At 37.6% G+C, this 21025-nt stretch overlaps 1 long non-coding RNA gene across 1 annotated transcript; it reads left to right on the top strand.

The window, feature by feature from the left end:
* Nucleotides 1–4963: 4963 nt before the first annotated feature.
* Nucleotides 4964–17925, top strand: LOC135324420 (uncharacterized). The gene is made up of 3 exons (XR_010385802.1): nucleotides 4964–5257; nucleotides 8120–8205; nucleotides 17713–17925. It is a non-coding gene; the product is annotated as an uncharacterized LOC135324420 (long non-coding RNA).
* Nucleotides 17926–21025: the final 3100 nt, after the last annotated feature.

The following is a 21025-nucleotide window of genomic DNA, read 5'->3' as shown; positions in this document are numbered from 1 at the left end:
GTGAACAACAGGATTTACAGTCCAGCACCGATAAATAATTGAGTTAGCCAACAGAAATCAATGTTCAAGGGTAGTGGATGATATCCTTATTTCACAATCTGGTACTACTTGAAAATCTCAGTTAGACACCTTTCTTGGACTAGTGCGTTCCTCTGTACTTAGGTATATAGAAAAGGTTATTTTCTCTTTAAAAGTAGCCAAAAAAGTAGATTAGGACACTAGTTGAAGATCATTCTTTACTCAATACTCTAAATAATTAGTGCGTATTGTAATCAGTGCAAATAGTGGCCTACCAACCTCATTTCTGGACTCCTGTCAGCCTGCAGACTTCAAAAGCATTTTCTTACTTCTTTCTGTAATCAGCTAGCCAGAAAACAAGCATTCTCCACCTATCCTACAGAAACACTATCATACTGCAGAAACGAATTCAGGATTCCCAGGCTGGAAGACAGACAGTTCATCCATCCATAGACCCGAGTTTATGCATCTGAAATGGCCTCTGACATTTGGCATCTTAGAAGTCTGGGCATGTACTGAATTAACAGAGCTATGAACATTACTACAAATTAGATGTTTTTGGACTCTTATGCAACTAAGAAGTCGGGCAGAGATTTTTGGTGCATGAATTTAGATGCATGCACGTCCCTTCAATTTGATGTTAGAGGTGGGGTATTTTTACCCTCTGTTTCTCATGTCTTGATTTGCAGTGTTTTGTTTCTATCACATCGTTTCTGTCAAAGTTTAAAAATACATTATCTGGATGAGCATCCTTCTAAATGAAACAGCATAAACAATTAGATATGCAGATGAAGATTAGTAATTTCTCGTAAGTATGCTGCTGTTTGCCATAAAAATTTGCTTCATTTTTATTAGGTCTCTGCTGCAGTGAAGAGACTGACCAGTACTAACAGTTACATAAAACCATTATCTCACTGGAACAGTAGAAATAATGTTGCCAAGGTGATGCTGGGTTTTGTGATATTCTAAACATGGTGAGAAAAAAAAAAACGACATAATACAAAGGCTTAAATCTTGCTGGGCATAAAGGCTATAATTCTTCCCTCAGCTGAGAAACTGGGACTTCCATTACTATGATAATTTCAGGTAAAAGGGCCAAAAATGATTGTTTTTCCTACACTTCAAAATAAAAATTCTTGGACAGCCTGGAATATCTTAACATAGCAGCAGGTTTTTATGAAGATAGTGCTAGTTAACATATTTGCATTACTATATGTTTCACATTAAAAAAAAAAATCAATTTATATTGGATTCAGATCAAATCAACCAGGCAAGCTCCCAGAGAATGGGCCGTTTCCCAAATGACAATAATTTCATTAGTATACTTCCTATGGCTAAGCCAACATGCTAAACCAAGCACTTGGTAGAAGATTATGTTGTCTAAATATTTTGTGCTCCCATAATAAGGGTTTGATAAGTGGTATTTGGTTTAACTCTGTTTTTGCTGAAGTAAATAGGTGATTTGTCATTGATATCAGTATGAAAAGAATCAAGGCAAGTGTTTTATACAGCCACACCCTACAAAGCTCATCTTTGAGTGGCTAAATTTCAAGGTTATTTTCTATTTATCATCCATCTTTGAAGTAGCAGAGCTTGGCCACAAGTGGAAATAGGACAATGCATGAGGGGAACAGCAGCTTTGAGGGAATAGAAGAAAAATCTCAGGTTGCCTGGCTGGATGCTAGGCTAAGCACAGGAAATATATTAAGGAAGGAAGATTTGCAGCAGTCTTGGGATATTTTCACATCCCTTTGCAAGATGAGGCAAAACCAGTATGGGTGTGTCTAACTTAATGTTTATGACTGCCAAGGTCAGAAAGCTTTGCAAAGTCTGCTACATAGAAAATCCATCTAAATTTTCTGTATTTCATCTTAAAGCCTTTATCCCAAACTCACCCTTTATTTCTAAATATCCACACTCTGAGGATCAGATCATCTGGACCAATTCTGTCCATGTTTTGTTCTTGTTATTTTTCCTCTTCTGGGTAAAAAATGAGTGAATCCTGAGGAAGATGGTTAGGATTCATTGTTCTCACCAGCATTATTATCGTTCTTTCCTTAACTTTTTAATGCAATTGTTATATTTCTGTATTCATCCTTTTGAGGGGAAAAATGAATACTATTTAGAAATACTGTCTCCAACCACAGCAGATGGCTAAGTAATTGCTTCAGTATGGTTCTTTGTATGATGGGGTTCAGGTGTGTGTCTACATGTGTCTGTGCATCCTTGTCATGCTGAGCACCTACATGTGAGAACATACAAGGAATTTTGTGGGGGAAAGGAGCTGGTTTTCAGCTTTGTTTTTTTCGTCAAAAACAGCCTTTCGCAGATGATATATGTGGCTTATAGTCCTTAGCTGTTTAACATCCACTGCTAAATCTGCCCTCATGTATTGTCAGATCTGGGAATAGGAAGGCAAAATACTAATGATCTTAAGTCATAGATGCTACAACGTGAGCAGTGCAATAAATCTTTTCCAAATAGTTTTATCATTTCACTCCATGCAGCAGTTCTGCATATTTTCTGATAAATTATTATAGAAAATTGGCATCCATTTGAAAATTCTGAGCGTGAATACAATTTATTAGAGCAAAACATCATAGTAATTAACAATAAATCGAAAAATGCAGAGAAAATTCAGCTTTCTCATCACCTCATCCAAGCAGACCAAGATGCTGCAATCCAGAAACACCCTAATACATATTTTACTCTCTTCAAGGGTGATACAAATAATTACAGGGGATCAGATCTCTTAGGACTTCCAAATTTCAGCTTCATTTTGTTGGGTCCAAAATGTTCAATAACCTTGATTAAATGCCAGCAGGGGGTCTGTGTCTAAGGCATCACATAATAAATCACTCTTACAGCATATCCCCATCTAGAACACTGGATTGATAGGACTGCCGAGAGTGTGCTGGGTCCCTGGTTTGCATATTTTTTCAGTGGGGCAAGCAGACTCTGCTTACACCCAGTCTACACCCTGAGTGTGTCTGGCCTTTGAACCAGGCCTCAAAGGAGGGAAAGGGAATAGAATTACAATTCCCATGGAGGACCATTGTTGTGTTAGTGGGAACCTCAAAATCTTGATTTCCTAACACCTCCTTTTTTTCCCCCTTCCTATTTTGCTCTTTTTCATAAAACTTTACAAAAATACTTAGCCAAAAGCAAGGAAATTTCCACTGCAAACTAATTTTGATTGATAAATGTTAGATTAACTTAAAAATATTTTAATATAATGTGACTGTTTCTAAAATAGTAAATTGAAATGAGCTAAGAAACATTCATAGGCACTGGAATATGATTTTTTTTTATGCTACTAAATTGACAGAACAGTTACCAAAATGAATTTGGCCTGTTCCAACCAGCACTTTCCCTAAAAAATTCCTGGCCATAATTTGGCAGTTAGAATAGTTCAAGGACCATTCTCTGTAAACTATTAACATGCAGTTTTTAAAGTTAAAGCAATTATTTCCTGGCATAGACGTGGGATATTTTACTCCACCTGACCTCCATGTCCTGGAGCATTCCCATGCACACTTAATTTACTAGTATTGTCTCTGATTCCTTTGTTCTGTATTCTTCTTGACTTTAAATCTTTCTCTGTACCTACACTTTATCATACAGAAAAAATAATACTTGATCTTGTAAGAAAACAAAACCCACACGAACCAAACAAAGCAAACAGCTATTCTATGAGGAAGGACCAGATCTAAGGAGTCTCTCTGTCCTGTAGTTTTACATTCTGATGCTACTTGATGTTGGTAATTAATTTCTTGATTTCTTTCATTAAGAAAACAGAAGCAGGAGTTGAAAATTTCTCATATATAAATCATTTTTATGGTTGTTCCTTGTGTGAATTCTCTGGTGTCTATGAATAGCAAACATTTGGCAGGTTTTCTCTCTTCTCCCTGCCCACCTGTTTTGATGAATTTTCTTAGAACTTCATAGATCTAAGGTGCCTGCTCTTTGTCAAATATGGTTAAAATTTGACCAGTTGATTTATAAGTTATTAGAACAGCACTTAGACCAACTAGCACATAGACCTGTGTACACCTGTATACTTGTGCAGAGCTGTATCACACAAGTCTTGTTTTTTTCAGCAAATCCAGTCAAGGACAACTCCTCGTACTATCTTTTACCTATTTTATTCAAAATCTTTTCTTCCAAGATGATACCTTTAAGGATCTCATTAACTATCTGCATAAAATTAACATGTTGCTGATGAATTATGAGCTCCTCTTTTGCCTGTGGCCCATAAAGCAACAATTAAAAAACAAACAACAGTGGAAATACTTCACCCTGTCATTTATCTTCCTGTGAAGGTCCACAACTGGAGCTCAGAAACATCTTTGACTTCTGATCCTGGATAACATCATTTATGAAGTTTAATGATGTAGAATATAGTGGAGTGAACAAGTAACTTCATTACACTGTTGTACTCTTAACATCCTATCACAGGGCTATATAGAGATTTGTTATGCTCTGCGACTGCAGTGTTAACATGACTCATTTCAGCTTCTTGGAATTATGTCTGTTTTGCTGGTGCTCTGCTAACAGTGATGAAATCATATGCAGAGATGCCAAAATCAGAGGATGAACTAACATTTCATTTTGAGATAAAAATTTCAGAAGATTCTTGAGATCACACACTGAGACCAGCAGTAGTAAATTAATAAGAGTAATATCCATCATCAGTTGGATCTATATACAGTATAGCTCTGGCAAACCAAGGATTGTAAAGTATTTTATAAACAATTAATCACATCTCACTGCACTGACTCTGTGGAGTATATGAAAATTATTAACCTCTAGGTTTCACATGGGTGAATAGGCAGGCACTTTAATTTCTCCCCTCCATAGCAATACACCCTTGTGTTCCAGTGTTTTCTGAATTTTCGGAAAGGTTCCAAACTGCAAAAGAACTTTTCTTTTTCTTTACACCAAGCCAGTTGTAGTAGTCCTTAGTGCAAAGAATGAATACATACAATTGCAGCAAGACATCTGTGCTGATTATTACTGTAGAGCTGCTGCCCTATGAGAGGGAAATACTTGTGGTTATAAGTGTAACCCTTGTTTCCTTCTCTCATTTACAGATATACAAAAGTCTGGCAGTGCTGTCGGGATAGTCACTGGACATTTAAAAATTTTTTTTGGAAACTAGAAGGTTCTTAGCTTTAAAAGGTTGAGAAACAATGCTGAAGACACTGTGATTCTAATCTTTGACCTTCTACTACCTACTGTGAGTAACCCAGAACAAGTAAATATATTTTTGCTTCTACTTTCTACCATCTTCATGGAAAGTTATTAATTTTCTTTGTTAAAAAAATAAAATCTAGCTACTAAACAGAATAACCTTTTGTTAATTAATTTGTTGGTTAATACTAACAATAGTTACTCCAACTGTTGTTCCATGCCTATGTATTATCACTTTCTACAAGTCACCAACCTTATACTTTAGAGAGAAACTAGGCCAAATACTTAGAGGTCACGTTGTCACTGTAATAGACAAATGGCCTTCAAAATAGCCACTTTGTTGAGACGCTGAATACTGATGGTAATTGCCAATTCACATTTCTGATATCGCAAAAGAGGAAATAGGCTGAATGCGAGGGAAGATCAGGAAGGGATGGATGAAGTTTTAGTTATGCTGAGGCAGGATCTTGGTCGGATATATTCCAGCAGGTGCTATATCCTGGCACATAGTGTTTCTGAATTTCTTCTAACACACAATTGCCATTTTTTCTCCCAGGAAAAAATGTGTGCTCATTCATAGGATAGTGTATACTCAGAGAGTTCAGTGCATTGCACCTGCGGGGCACTTGCTAGCTAGTTGTTCTTTCTGTGTTCAGTCAACCTAAGACATCCATGACGCACAGATCATTTGTGGAATATATTCTGTAGGTCTGACATTTCCCAGATGTGTCAGACTAACTGTGAAAGTGCTTTACAGAGAGTTGTTTTTCACACATGCTGTGCGTATGTCCCAGATTCCTACATATCTGGCAGACTTATCAAAGAAATTTTTTCCTCCCAAGGAAAATCTACCCAAATGGTAGAATCTCCATTTACATCAGGTGAGAATTTCCAGGTAGGGAAAATACAGGTCCAGAGAAGCCCAGACATAAGGCTGTGCCACAGTAAAATTCCTATCCCCACTCCACACCTGCTCCTCCTCTTCCAGAGATCCTATACACTTCTGGGGCCCATCAGTCAACACTGCTCTTTGGGAAAGGATGCTTATGTGCTTCTTCTGCCTGTCTCAGATTTTGCACACACTGGATAAACAAATGCCACACTTCTCAATTTTTACTTGAATATATTACAGAAAGGACAATCTTTGAAAGGAGAGCAATACAATGAATGCTACTCTCTGCTTTATAACAGGTGAGGAGTAAACTGAGATGCTCTGCAACTAAGCATTAGAAATGTCCTGGACAAAGGAACCAGAAAGATGAAACCAATCTAGGTGGATTTTTTGAATGAAAAACCCAGGTAGATCTGCTCAGAGCCAGTAATACCAGCTATTAGTGGGTATTAATCATTGAAATGGTCCAAAAAGTCCTGACCAAGGCATCTTGGGGAACTTGCGACAACAACTGATGCTTTTCCCTGCCTTTTCTGTGTTCCCTGTAACAGACATAGAGATTGAAATTTAGAAGACTTTCTTTCAGGCTTGCTTTCTGGAATTTTATCTCATGGATGTACAATGTTTACAATGATGACTCTTTACACATATGGCTCATAAACCTCCTACATAACAGTGTGTTTGCTCTTTTTTTTCCCCCCACTGCTAGGTAACTCCTATCTAAAGTTCTAATGTGTCTCCACATTGTTATTTTCTGCTACTGGGTCAAATCTGAGTAATTTTCAAATCCCAATAGGATGGCCACAAAGAAGAGCACTGCCTGTTTGATTATGCCTTCTTTGGCACACACACTGTGTCAGCATTAAACAATTCTAGAAAATATGCACTGTAGGCTTGACATTTATTGTATCTCAGTGTGTGGCTGTCTGTGGTTTTGATGGTTTTCAAACAATGGTATCTGAGCCAGATTGCATGAATAGTCCTGTGTTGAACAGCAGTAATTAGGATGTCAGTTGAGAGTTTTAAATGAGCTTTCCTTAGGCATTCAATGGATTTATGTATGTATCTGGTTGTTTCTCAACTTCATATTACATGACAGGAGTGACCCATATTTTCGTATCAACAGGATATGACTACATGTTGAAAAAAGAGCAGAAAGGGAAAGTAGCACAGAGTCCCAGCCATACTCTGCTTAAAACTACTGTTGCAAACAAAATAGGAAAATAACACGGATTCACTTAGGGTAAGAGAATAGCTGTAACTGAAATTACTTGCTTCCCCTCAACAATTATCTGTATTTCATGTACTCTGTGCTCTGCTGCTGATGCTGTAGTAAGTATAAAACAATAAAACTCCCCATGTAGCATCTAATCATATATACCACAAACCATGCTGATGCATATTTACAAGTTTAGTAAGTGCTGAGTCCAAAATAGAAGGAGCACTTTGCCTTTGGAAAGGATGTTTGTTGTGAGGTTCTTATTTATTCAGCCAAATGAGTTGTTGCTGAATACAAAACACTTCATATAGTCACTAGCCAAAGATATGTTTGTTAAAGGTTTCATACCATCTCACACCTGCAGCTGGTAAAAGTGAGCCACAACCCAGCAATCAGAAGACTCCGGGATCAAAGAGATGGAAACAGGGTAAAGGGAGATAGAGAGTGATAGAGGAAATTAATTTCTTGTCTTTAACCATTTGATTCTTTGACTCATTGCAGACACACCATAGCACTATATAGGTTTCATTCCAGCTTTGTTCACTTTTTGGTTAGCCACAGGGGAAGCAAAAAGCCTAAAAATATTATTTGTTTTTTCAATTGTGAAGTTAGTTTTAAAGCAGGTTGTTTAGTCTCTGAACAGTTTGTCTTAATCTTACATAAACCAGAAAGGATGTTAGGAAGTGGTCTATATTTCCCATTAGGACAGCTTGTGAGGCTTAGATTTCAGGATGTCATCTGAAAGTTTGCATACTTCACTGAGAATAAGTTCTACTACTTCACTTTACACCTTCTAGGATGGGCTGTGAGTCATCTCTGAAGACTTGTATTTATGGCTCCATAAAGAACATATCTGGAATCCCAACCATGATCAGGGAAAAAGGTATGTGGGGATAGTTACTGTAAACACATATGAGGGAAATTAAAATAAGAGAGGACCAAAAAGTAGCACTGGCAAATAAAATATTTTCTTCCTTTTCTTTTCTCTCTGGGTGGAAGAGGCAGGGAAGGAAGGTTTTCTGATAACCAAAAGCTATATTTCAAAATTTCTTTGAAAATCTTCCAAGAAAGGTAATCTATGAAAATGTTTATTATTTTCTTCTAATTTTAAGAGAAAAAGAATCCACATTTCCCAAAGTGATCTAGTTATCATCCCTGGTTTCTGATGCAAAAGTGAAGCACAGAGGGATTAGCCCAATGTCACAGCAAAGGATTTCATTCATAGCTTTCTCAGATGCTTTCTCAGGAAAAGATTGGGAAGACCTTCACTGTGGCCAGGAGAATAGATCAGAAAACCTTCTGATGGTCTGTCCTTGTTTTTCTCTCTTTCCTGATATAAAAAATGGGGTCAGTCTGGCATTTGGATTTTTAAAATGTCTCCAGTATATTTCCCCACCTGCAGATATAATGGGGTCAGGAGACTGAGGTTATTACTATTTCTGGAAACTTGCATTATCCATTCTAAATATTTTAGGAATGATCTCACTGAAATCTTAATTTTCATAGTGAAGTGACTTTCTCCTTACATATTAATGAAAAAAACCTGAAGGGAACAATACCGCATAAAAATCGTAAACTATATAAAAGGGACTCTTTATTAACGTGCACCTGTACTCCTGTGGTTGTTGTGGACATAACCTCACCTTTTGTAAACGTTAAAATAGCACCCAGAGAAAGAATCTCTTCAGGAAGCAGCCTGGTTATAAAAAGACTGATTCTGCAGCCACATCACAAACTTGGCTCTGATCTTACTTAAAACAGGGGTTTTTCACTTTTTTATACTCAGTGTCGCTTTTATTACAGTGAATTTTTTTAGGTTTTGTGTTCTTGATCCATTCTACTGTAAACTAATTTAAAACTACACCCTGTAAGCACCGTTTGTTGTTGTGTTTGGGGTTCTACATGTGGAAATTAATGAGTTAGCTATAAATAAAATAAGCATTAAAAATGAATATGAGAAAAATGTGTTATCTGAGTAGAAATGCTTGCTATTCTGTGATAATCAGGAGGTACTGAACACCATTTGGAAGAGTTGTGTGGAAAACAAATTTCCCATCCAATGAAGTTTTTTCCTCCAGTCTTTATCAAGACTGCTTCAAAAGCTGTCAAATTTGCTATGAAAAATGAGGATGAGAGGCTTGAATCTACCCTATTAGCTAATAGCCCAACCATCACCTGCCAGCAGGAAAAATGTTTTACATTTTTAGTCTGCCTTTTACAGATCAAAGGTTTGAACCTTCTGATGCGTGGTACCAACTCTCTAAATACACGCTGCAGAAGAAAGAGGTTTCTAACCCTCCCAGCTGGAACATTCCCAGTTTGCACAAACAGTTACATATTAATTAGAGATGGAAATTAAACCTTGATCTCCATGTAAGATAAGGTTTGAAAATTACTTACTCTGACATTTTTTATTACTTACTATTACTTAGTCTGACATTTTTAACCTCAATTCCATTCTGGACTAAAAATTTCAAACTGGAAAATATGTTCCTCCAAATGTCTGCTTTTTTACAACAACTATTTCTGACCTCTGGTACGTGTGTGTGTGTTGTGCGTATATGAGCAAACACCACTCAGCAACTCTAAGTGGAATTTTGAAACCTCTGTGTCTCTCTGAATATGTTCTCATGATTTAGATGTGCACTTTATGCCTGTTTTGAATTAGTTAAAATTCCCACTGTTCTGGTGCTTCAAATATCACTAGGCGAACATATTCACCTGGAGGTTCAGGTTCAGGGATGTTCAGCTGATGACAGCCCTTTGCCACAGCTCTCTCAGGCTCCTGTACAAAAGGAAACATATAGGGTGTCAAGAGGCAGGAATCAGTAGAACATACCTTCACAAATCAACATTTTCACAAGTACGATTAATTTTTACATAAGCCTTTCCACAGTCTGAGATTAGAGAACATTGTGTACTGAGTCTTTTTGAGAGTCTTTTGCAAGATCACATTTTCATGTGCAGCTGTAAAAAGGCACTCCTAATCTAACAAAGGGACTGTGACATGGGACAAAAGTGTTTTAATGCATTTTTTATTGGGAATCAATAAATTTGCTGGTTTTTCATTATGCTTTTGCTTTGCTAGGCCTAAAAGTACCAGTTCAGTGGAAAAGGTAACTTCTCCCAGCACACTGGGACTGCTGATCTTAACCTCCTCCTGTGTGGAAAAAGGCTTAAATTGACTTAATTATTTAACATGTTCTTGCTGACACAGGCTAGTAAAAAGATCAGTATGTTAGTGCTCCTTTCTAGCACTTTCTTTCCAAAAGCCTTTAAGAAACTTATGAATATTTAAAGCCCCTCAGTCAGTGCCAGGGAGATGGTACCATTAACTGTGAAATCAAATGCCACTAGTTGTATGTGCATCCCAGAGCTGCTTAAAACCGCACAGAACTACCTTCCTGAATGGCTGTTGCCTCACACGCCAGCCTTTATGATCAAGCACAAAAATACCTTTTTTTCCTTTCTCTCTCTTTTCTTCTTTTTGCCCCTCTTTTTTCCCTATCAGAGAAGGAAATGGACCACACTATGAAAGAATCAGCCTGTTGCCATGTGTATTATTTTTGAAGTCTAGTATCTGTTCAGAACTGTGTAAATGGGCCCACATTAAAGCACAGGAATTGTAAAAAGTATTCAGATTTTTCAATACGGTGAAATTTTGTTCATTCAAAAGGGAACAGTAAAACTAGCTGAATTTTCTCTTCTTTGTACATAAGAAAAAAAGTGTTTTTTTGTTCAGTATCCAGTATGAATTTGATGGTGAGGTAGGAATGGCTGGTTTATCATATGTCTGTGTTTAATACAGAATCAGTGAATCACAAAATAGTTAAGGTTGGAAGGCATCTCTTGAGATTGCCTAGTTCAAACACCTGCTCAAAGCAGGGTCAGCTAGAGCAGGTTGCTCAGGGCTCTGCTCAGTGGGCTTCTGAATGTCTCCAAGCATGGAGACTCCACAGTCTCCCTGGGAAACCTGCTCCAGCGTTCAACCACCCTCACAGTAAAGGTGGATATTTTCCTGATGTTTTCATGAAATCTCCTGTGATTCAATTTGTACCCATTGCTTCTTGTCCTGTCACTGGGCACCACTGAGCAGAGTCTGGCCCCATCCTCTTTATTCCCTCCCCATGAGATGTTATATACATCGATAAGATCGCCCCAAGCCCTCTCTTCTCCAAGCTGAACAGTCCCAGCTCTCTCAGCTTCTCCTCATACAAAAGATGCCCCCATCCCTCCATCATCTATGTTGTCCTTCACTGGACTCATGTCAGCATGTCCAAGTCTCTTTTCCACTGGGAAGCCTGGAACTGGACACAACACCCCAGATGTCCCCTCTGACTAGAGGGGAAAGATCACCTCCCTCAACCTACTGGCAACCCTCTGCCTAATGCAACGCAGAATACCATTGACCTTCTTTGCCACAAGGGCACATTGCTGGCTCATGGTCAACTGGTTGTCCACCAGGACCCCCAGGTCCTTCTCTGCAAAGCTGCCTTCAAGATGGTCAGCTGCAGCATGTGCAGTGCATACACACTGTATTGCATCAGCTTTATATTTTACTTTTCTTGTCTGTCACTTAAAATGAAATAAGCTGAATAATCCACCATATCCACATGTTTAAAAGCATCAGTATTTGCCATAGGTGGTAAGTATTCACATTAGCTTCTATAACAAAATAACCATTACTATGTTTCAGACGGAAAATTGGTTTTGATGAAGGGCAGTTTCTTCACTGAAAATATCCATTATGCAAAAATACCATTTTTCTAACCCTTGTGGCAATATTTCAAATGAAGATGAAATAGTCTTTCTGAAGAGCAAAGGTGACAAAGTCAGTAAGATTTTGAATTGCATTCTGGATATGGTAGTTTTATTGGGTTTTGTTTCCACACGTTCACTGGTTGTGGTATATGGAGGACTACCTGTTCAAGAAAATACCACAGCCAAGACATCAACTGTTAATTTTCTCACTTCTCTAAAAGGGTGAAACAATGAAAATTATCACTTGGTAGGACAGCCTGGCCCATAAACATGGCATAATCATAAGGAAATCAAACCATATTAGGTAGCATGGATCACTTAAAAAAAATTTAAAAAGTGACATTTTCAAAAATCTGACCAACTCTGTTATTTGTTTAAAATTAAATCTTAAACCTATTTGAAGATGAATCAACATTATTGTGGAAGTTTCATTATTTTTTCATTAAAATATTAAGGGTTTTTTAATCTGTAAATCCAGGTGTTAATTAAAAAACTGTTGTCAAAATGATAGATTTAAAAAAAAAAAAAACCTTTCCTTTCAATTCTAACTAATCCTCATAGAAGACAGGAGCCAAGTGAGTTAATTTTTTCAGGAAAATAGCAAAGCCTGAAGTATGAAAAAGTCTGCCATAAAAATGGGAAAAGAGAAGCAGCCGTCTAACAAGGTCCCCAAGGAAAATGTTTTCCAGCTCAGGTTTTGAAACTTACAGACAATAATATAATGATATATTTATAGGTAATTAATATTATTCAATAGACAACTGATATTATAAACAATAATCTCCAGAGTTTAGTGCTTGGGAAACTGTGAAAGAGCTGTCATGAGCTTTAAGGTATAGTCTGAGTGTCCATCTTGAACCCACTGGAACAGAGAGCGAGGGCAGGTAACAGCATACCTGCTGTCAACACCAGGCAAAGGTATAATGTGGTTAACTCAAAATCTGATAGTATTTGACTCGCAGCCCAAATGGTTGGTGATATGTCCTCTTTGCGTGAAACAAGTTTTCACACACACTACAGTGATTTCAATTGCTCTGCCATTTCAGAGTGCTAAGGCTACCCCTCAGGAGACCCATGTAATTTCATTTAGGATAGCAGCATGGTTAGATCACCAAACCACAGTGCTGGACAGTGGTGGCTGGTTACCTCACCACATTGTTTAGGAAACAATACACAAGTTACTTGATCTGCCAAGTGACTCAATTTCCCATGTGCAATATTCACAGTACCATCAAAGTTTGTGTTGAGATTAAACAAAGTAAAGACTGTGAGATGCTTTGATACAGCCAAGTATGTGAAGTTAATAACTCATCTTTTTCCCCCTTTAAAGGAAAATTAAAATAAAACTCATTAAAATAAATGTGCAATAAATAGGAAAAGGAAATATTTTACAATGTTCAATTGTGCATTGAAGACCAGGTACAAAAAGTGAGATACTAGAATTTCTTTCTCTATTTCAGACTCTCTGCACAGCATACAGTAGTTTCATAACCCATGTGAACAGTACTACCAGCACTGTCTTCTAGGTCCTGGGGGATGCTTTTGATCTAACAAGGCATTGCCATTATTAGAAAGACTGTGGTGTAACTACAACATCACTGCACTCTGTCAATTTAGTTTTGCATGAATCACTTGGCTCATGACACTCTAAATGTAATACTGTGCTACAGATAAACTAGAAACAGAATAAATATTGTAAGAACAAAGCTGTCACAGAAATACACTCCGAGTGTTTCGACCCCATTCAAAGGCCCTTCACCATAATTGTCTCTGACAGAAGGCTCCTGTACAGTAAGTACTTTAGTTGCCAGTGACCTTAAACACAATTATCATTAGCCTTCTTGTAATACTGCCTTTCCCTTGAACTCAAATTACTGTGCTTCTCAGATGGTTTTATAAAGATAGTTCAGTGCTGCAGTTAGCATAATTCAAGCTGCTTTAATCAATGCTGTGTCCTTTGTAAATAAGACTGCATTTTGAAATACATGCTGTAATAATTACATCCATAACTTGTTAAATTTATTGAGATAATCTTGACTATAGTGATTTGAATTTTTGTTGCAAACAAGCTGCAAGTTAATAAACAGATAATAATGCATGCTGACAAATATATTAGTGCCAATCCTAAAGCTGGATTCTGCTGAAGCAAAACATTTGAATAATAGAGCCACAGTTCAGAGGCAGGAAAGCTACCTTGACTTGAGAGCCTAACTTACCTACCATCTCTAAACCCTTCTAATCTCTTCTCAAATGAAAATAAAAACACGCATCTTTTCTTCCTTTCCGTAGAAAGTAACTAACATACATGGCTTTGCCAAATGCTGACCAGCATGCAGTGAAAGAGCAGAGATCCCAACATCACTTCATGAGAATTCACTCTCTGACAAGCAGCTGTGGCAGGTAACTTACTATAGGGAACCTCTCACAGGTGTAAATCAGTGGGGGAAAGGCCTCTATAAATATCTTTAGATACACTTTAGAATTCAGTAATTGTAAGATATAGAGGCATGAAAAATAGTGAGAGATAACCAAGGATCACCACAAACCCGGTTTTCTGGCAGTCATCTCATATAATCCCTTTCAAGACACAACCTCCTCTTAAACAGGTAATATTTCTTGTTATTTTTTTCCCCAGAGGGGTGGTTCTTTCCTGAATCTCACCAGTTTAATTGCTAGAAACCTTCTTCTAATTTTCAGCATAAACATACTAATGTATTATCATTAATTTTCATCTCACCATTGCCTGTTTGCATAAATCTTTCTTCTCCCTTCCTAGTATGCTGCAGGGTACATTTTTCACGAGCCAAGGGCCAAGGGTAGTCAAAGGCTATATTTAAGATCAGTAGGAATGTTATTAAATTATTTCCTTAGAGATTTAACTGTTATTAATGAATTAATTAGTGATTATTGCAAAACTAGTTTTACTCTAAAAAAAGACATAACAGCCAGAGGTCACATTTATGTGCTACTAGAAAGTAATTGTACAAAGTATCTGCTTCTGCTTTGCTAAACTTAGTGATATATTGTTAATTTGATTGATTTTATACTAAAGTCATTTATTAAAATAATTTAAAAAAATAGCAGAAATCCTTGTCCTGACTGGTCTTGGAGAAACACCATTAATACCTGTTCTCCAGCAATATAATTCAGTTTTCAAAAAGCTAACAGGTGCCTGGGTAGTCAGCTCCTTATCCATCATGCAATTAAAATATTCTTCCCTTTCTTCTCAAATATCACTAGCATTTCTTATGTGCACCATATCAGATGTTTTACTGAAGTCCAAACAAAGGACATCTAACATATTCCCTGGAGGAAATCAATTATATTCTCAGTCAAAGATATCCAGCTAGTTCAACTTGGTTCAAATGTGATGTTAAATATTAAAATAAGGTTTCTTTCTATGTCCTTATTTGTTAAATCTCTGAGGGCAAGTTACCAGGCCTATGGCCTGGTATAAAATATGTAACTTTTCCCCTTTTCTTAAATGCATGGCTATTTATTTTGTTCTCAAGTCATACTGTACCTTCTTTACATAAGTAAGGCATTTTGCATTCTTATTTATCCTGAGAAATATATGCAGAAGATTGATCTTTTCTACAGTTAGCCTCACTTGCAGACTTATTTAGTGCCTCAGATTCCATCACTGGCAATTTTTAATGGAGATTGGATGTGTTTTGTTTTGTTTTTTCTCCCTAATAATTATCCTCTAATTCACACAAGGGTCAATTCAGGGAAAGTCTATGGTCATTGTTAATACAGGAGGTTTAAATGAGATGGTTACAATTTTCCTTTCTGTCTTTATAACTTGTTAACATGAGTTTACAGTTCTTCTGTAACCATCAAGTCTTTGTCTGTATCAGAATGCAGGCAGGGACACCCAGCACTAAAAAATGATATCTGGTGATACAGGATACGTGATACAGGAAAATGCTATATTTCAAGTTAGACATCTACAAATTGAGTACTCAAAGCTGCCTTTTTTTTTTTTTTTCCTCTGGAGAACTTGTTGGTAAACTTCATGGCCTTTAGATTTAAAATATTCTGGTAGCATACTCTCCAGACATTATTCTCAGTGCAATGAAATCACAAAGGTCAAAATTCATCGGCTAGAAAGCATGTTCCATAAGGGACAGGCTCACCAGGTTACTTGAAGGAGAACAGCACAACATTCATTGTTTTTGTTTTTTCCTTCCCCTTTTTCCTCTGCCATTCTTAAAGTTAGAAGCAAACTTGGATCAAGTATTTCCAGATGGAAAACATCCAAACATTATTTGTGAAGGATGAATTTTAGCCTACAAAAGCAGATTCTTGAACCTCTGCCATCTAAGCATATGCATGAGATACTTCAATAAGGAAGTCCCTATCTATCATTTACCTGCACGTGGCTAATGCAGAAACATTGTACTGTGTTAGTGTAGCCTACTGAAGCATCCAATTTGCATCAACTCTTCCAAAAGTCTGGGTGATAAAATGGTTGCGCTGTAACTCTATTTTATTAGCCACGTGGGTTCTAGTCCCACTTCTCACTGAAATGACTTAATGTTCTCTCTATGAAGCTGATAGGTGGTACTTTTCTCCTAAAAGGAGCACCAAGGAGAATTTACTTAGAATGAGGCTTGTGATGGAAACAGAAAAATTACCAATAGGAGTAGAAAACTACAACCTACAAACAATAGGAACTAAATCTTACAATTTCCTGACTTGCAGTTTCACTCATCTTCCCTCAGAGAAAGCTTTTTCCCTCACTTCCACTTTCTCATGGGTTCGCTCTCCCTGCTTGCTCCCTAAATGACAGAAGTGCCACGACTTTTCACATCAGTATATTAAAGCTCTCCATTTATGGGAAAAGAGCAAACAAACAAACAAATCCCACACCCTTACCAGAGCAGAAAATGCTACAATCTTTCATTGTGTCTTCCTCAAACTGAAGATCAGTATAGAGTAGAGAGAGCCTAAGAGAGGCATCAGTTGTGATCCTCCTACTCTAATTTGATGCATTCCCAGCAGTGATTTAAGACCATACAGCTTGATTAAAAGCTAGGAAGCAAAAATCATTAAAAACAGGATAATATATATATATACCCTTTCTAAAGTTTCATGGTACAAAAACTCTTCTACGTACCAATAGTGCACAAGAAGCCTTTTATTACCACAGCAGGCTTTCCTGCCTTCTGAATTTTCCTGCTATGGAGATTTTAAGATCTTTTGCAAGACATCCACATTTCCTTATTCACCCTCAGGTCATGCAGTTAGTTACAACTTCACTTTGGACTCATCTGCATATATCAAAACAAACATTATCATTGTCACTCTCTCAGATTTTCTTTTGACTTTTGACGGTCCTGTGGAGCTATCAATCAGCACTATCAACCTCCTCCATGGGTTTATTCCATACAAAGAACAAGAGAGACTCAATGTCTTTGTATAAGACCAAGGCACACTTTTCTATCTAGCCTTTAAATGCACAATGACCTATGGAGAGGCTTTCAGAGAATCTCTAATTAAATGAAACAGACCAAGAGAAACAAGAGCTTTTAGTTCTGATGTTAAAATCCAGTAACACTTTTAACCTTGAGAACATTGCTTTAACCTGACATCAGAAAATCATCATAAATTGCGTTTCTTACAGTTTCAGAAACCCCCAGGAACCAACATGGGAGAAAGCAGTGCCAGAAAGAAACTGCATGGTAAACATGCCCCTGGAGTCTTGGAATACTAACACGAAAAGAGAAGTAGGTTTAGGAAAGCAGACTGGTGCATGAAGGAGAGAAATTAGAAGTGCCTTCCCATACAAATATTCACATTCCTGACTGGAAGCTCCTGGGAAGTTAATGAGAGTGTCTTCAACAGTACACTTAAAATTGTATCATGCACAGTTGTAGAAAACTACAAAAAATAATAAAAAATAAAAAAAAGTTATGGTTATGATGATCATGATTAGTATAATTACTGTTGCCTCAAGTGTGGAAAAGAGAGAGTAATCAACCCCCAAAAGCTTAAATGCCAGTCACCGAACAAAAGAGACTACTGATAAGCCTTACTTAAAATCATACAGGACACTAGTGAGGCTACTCACTACTCAGCATGTAGCTGTCGAACTCTTCTCAGTTTTCTACATCAGGTTTAAGCTGGTTTCAAGAAAGTTAATGAAGTGTCTCCTTATGTTGAGCTTTTCCTAAGTATGTGAGGCAGCATGAGGAAACAAAACAAAACAAAACAAACCCAAAATTGCAGTAAAAAAGGTGGGTGTTTTCCTGATGTTTTAATGAAATCTCCTGTGATTCAATTTGTGCCCATTGCTTCTTGTCCTGTCACTGGGCACCACTGAAAAGAGTCTGGCCCCATCCTCTTTACTTTCCCGCTATGAGGTGTTAATACATGTTGAAAAGATCGCCCCAAGCCTTCTCTTCTCCAAGCTGAACAGTCCCAGCTCTCTCAGCTTCTCCTCATAGGAGAGATGCCCCTGTCCCTTCATCATCTATGTTGTCCTTCACTGGACTCATGTCAGCATGTCCATGTCTCTTTTCTACTGGGGAGCCCAGAACTGGACACAACACCTCCGATGTGGTCTTGCTAGTGCTGAGCAGATGGGAAGGACCACCTCTCTCAGCCGGCTGCTGATAGTCTTTCTATGCTGTTGGCCTTTGCTGCAATGGCACATTGCTGTCTCCGTGCAACTTGTTGTCTACTAGGATCCCCAGATCCTTCTCTGCAAAGCTGCTTTCCAGCTGTTCAGCTGGAGGTTATTCCTCCCCACTTGCAGGATGTGGCATTTTTCTTTGCTGAACTTCATGAGATCCCTGTTGGCCCACTTCTCCCACCTGTCAAGGTCTAATGTAAAGTTTATACTAGATTATTAAAATTATAATAGTGCATAAGATAATCAGACATAATGGTGGTCTTTTGGTGTGGAAATCGTTTTAGTATGGTCCTGAATGCAGGTGATAGTTTTATGAAGATGACCATGAAAATACATATGATGGGAAAAAACACTACCATTACCTACCAGTTAGGATATGTGATTTGCTTCCAAATTTAAAGGGAGAAGCCACCAGCAGCAGATTAATGCTGCTGGGTCCTCTACTAGAGTCCAAATCAAAAGGCCATATGTCTGCTGGGGAGAGTTCAGGTGCATTTGGCTATGGCAACATCCTTTACGTACTTTCTTCTTTTTTCAAAGCACTCTGTTCACCTTTCAGGAGGTAATGTAGAAACCAGTCATGCCAGTTTTATGCTTGTTAGGATCCCCAGTGCAAGAGATGATACTGTCATGAAAGGAGCACCTCTCCTTTTCACACTGGCTCTGGATTGTTAAGGGCAGTGATACAAAGCCATGTTTTTTACAAGAATGTGATCAACATCATCATCATGTTCTGGCATCTTGTTCCTGCTCTGATACGCAGCCATGTTTTTTACAAGAATGTGATCAACATCATCATCATGTTCTGGCATCTTGTTCCTGCTCTTTATTCTACCACATCCCTCCTAGAGTCACTGCAATGTTTATTACTCACCTTTTGTACAATTCATTATTTTTTCTCTTGCTAGCAAATGAGATTGTTTCTATCAGTGCTCAGTCTAAAATGTCTCTCTTGGGCCTTGAACCAGTTTTTGTTGACTACAAAATCCTGCTACCGATTTTCTCTGTAAACATCTTCCTTTTTACAGCTCAAACACCTCTTCTCTCCATTCACTTTCACCTCAAATGCAGTACTCACTATGTAGCTCTTGCTGATTGAATACCTTCTATCATTTTTTTCCTTACTCTTTTTCCCATTATACAAGTAGCTGTGTGGGCTGTATCAAAGCGAGCTCAATTCCTGAGAGCTTATCAAACTGTTAATGACACACAGAACACAATGCTTTCCTAGTGTTTTTTTTCCACTACACCTACATTTTTTATTCCATTCAATTCTCTGATGCCCTTCCTTCTCTTGTCTCTTTCTATGCAGTTCACTGTTTACCATATCTGCAGCATCTTTTATCTCTTTGCCACTTTTTTTTAGCTTCCTTCTTCCTATAGTAATCTCACTGGCATGGCTTGTCTTCTTGAGGCATTGATACGATTTCTTTTTAAAATCTGCTGCATATCCATTTTTTAACACATTTTTTTGACAATTTACAGCATCTCTTCCTTTGGGCTGCATGTGGTGCCAGAACAGCTCAACTATCTTCTCTGATACACTTCTTTTTTTTATATATTTATATTAATTTTTATTTTCACTTCACTATTTTTCACTTGTCCTTATTCCATTGAAAATTTTACTTAAATCAAAAATACCTGGGATGAATGGGCCATATCTTTCCACTCTGATAGGAGTCTGGATTGCCAACCATCTGGCTTAGCTTACAGAGAAAGAATCTTTCTTTCTCTCTTTTCTAATTCACCTTGTATTCCTGACGGAGCAAACAGCTAGTACAATCCAGTTTCATCTTTACTGCCATCCCTTGTATTGCAAAAGATGAAAAAAAATCCCGTAGTTCTTCAGTAACTGCATAGCAGCTTTGAAGGATTTGAAGATTCTGTCTCTTCTGTAACTGCTCAACAACCAGGTTCTTGCAGACCGCTCTACTGGATGCACTGTAACAAACTGTCCTCTGTCCTCAATATCAGCCATGTAATTACTTGCATGTGAGTTAAACAGCTGTGCAAAAAGTTATTCCCATATCTCATATGTATCTTTGTCTAAGTTGGAATAGTTGGAGTATTAAATCCATAAAAAATTACTAGACACAGTTTCAATCAATAGTCACACAGTGGAAAATCAGACTCATTAATCATGTAATGAAATCACAGACAATCGCCACTTTGTAATTAGTGCTGTTCTGTATTGGCAAGTCAGTGCGTTCTTTAAGTTCCTGGCACTGTAGGGTGAGTATGTAAATTGTGCATATTTGTTTATAAAGCATATACATGTATATGCTGATATGTGGTATAGTTT

Source organism: Dromaius novaehollandiae, chromosome W (genome assembly GCF_036370855.1).
Source record: "Dromaius novaehollandiae isolate bDroNov1 chromosome W, bDroNov1.hap1, whole genome shotgun sequence".
In the NCBI taxonomy this organism is placed as follows: domain Eukaryota; kingdom Metazoa; phylum Chordata; class Aves; order Casuariiformes; family Dromaiidae; genus Dromaius; species Dromaius novaehollandiae.
The sequence above is the reverse complement of the archived record's forward strand: the minus strand, read 5'-3'. Positions and strand labels throughout refer to the sequence as shown.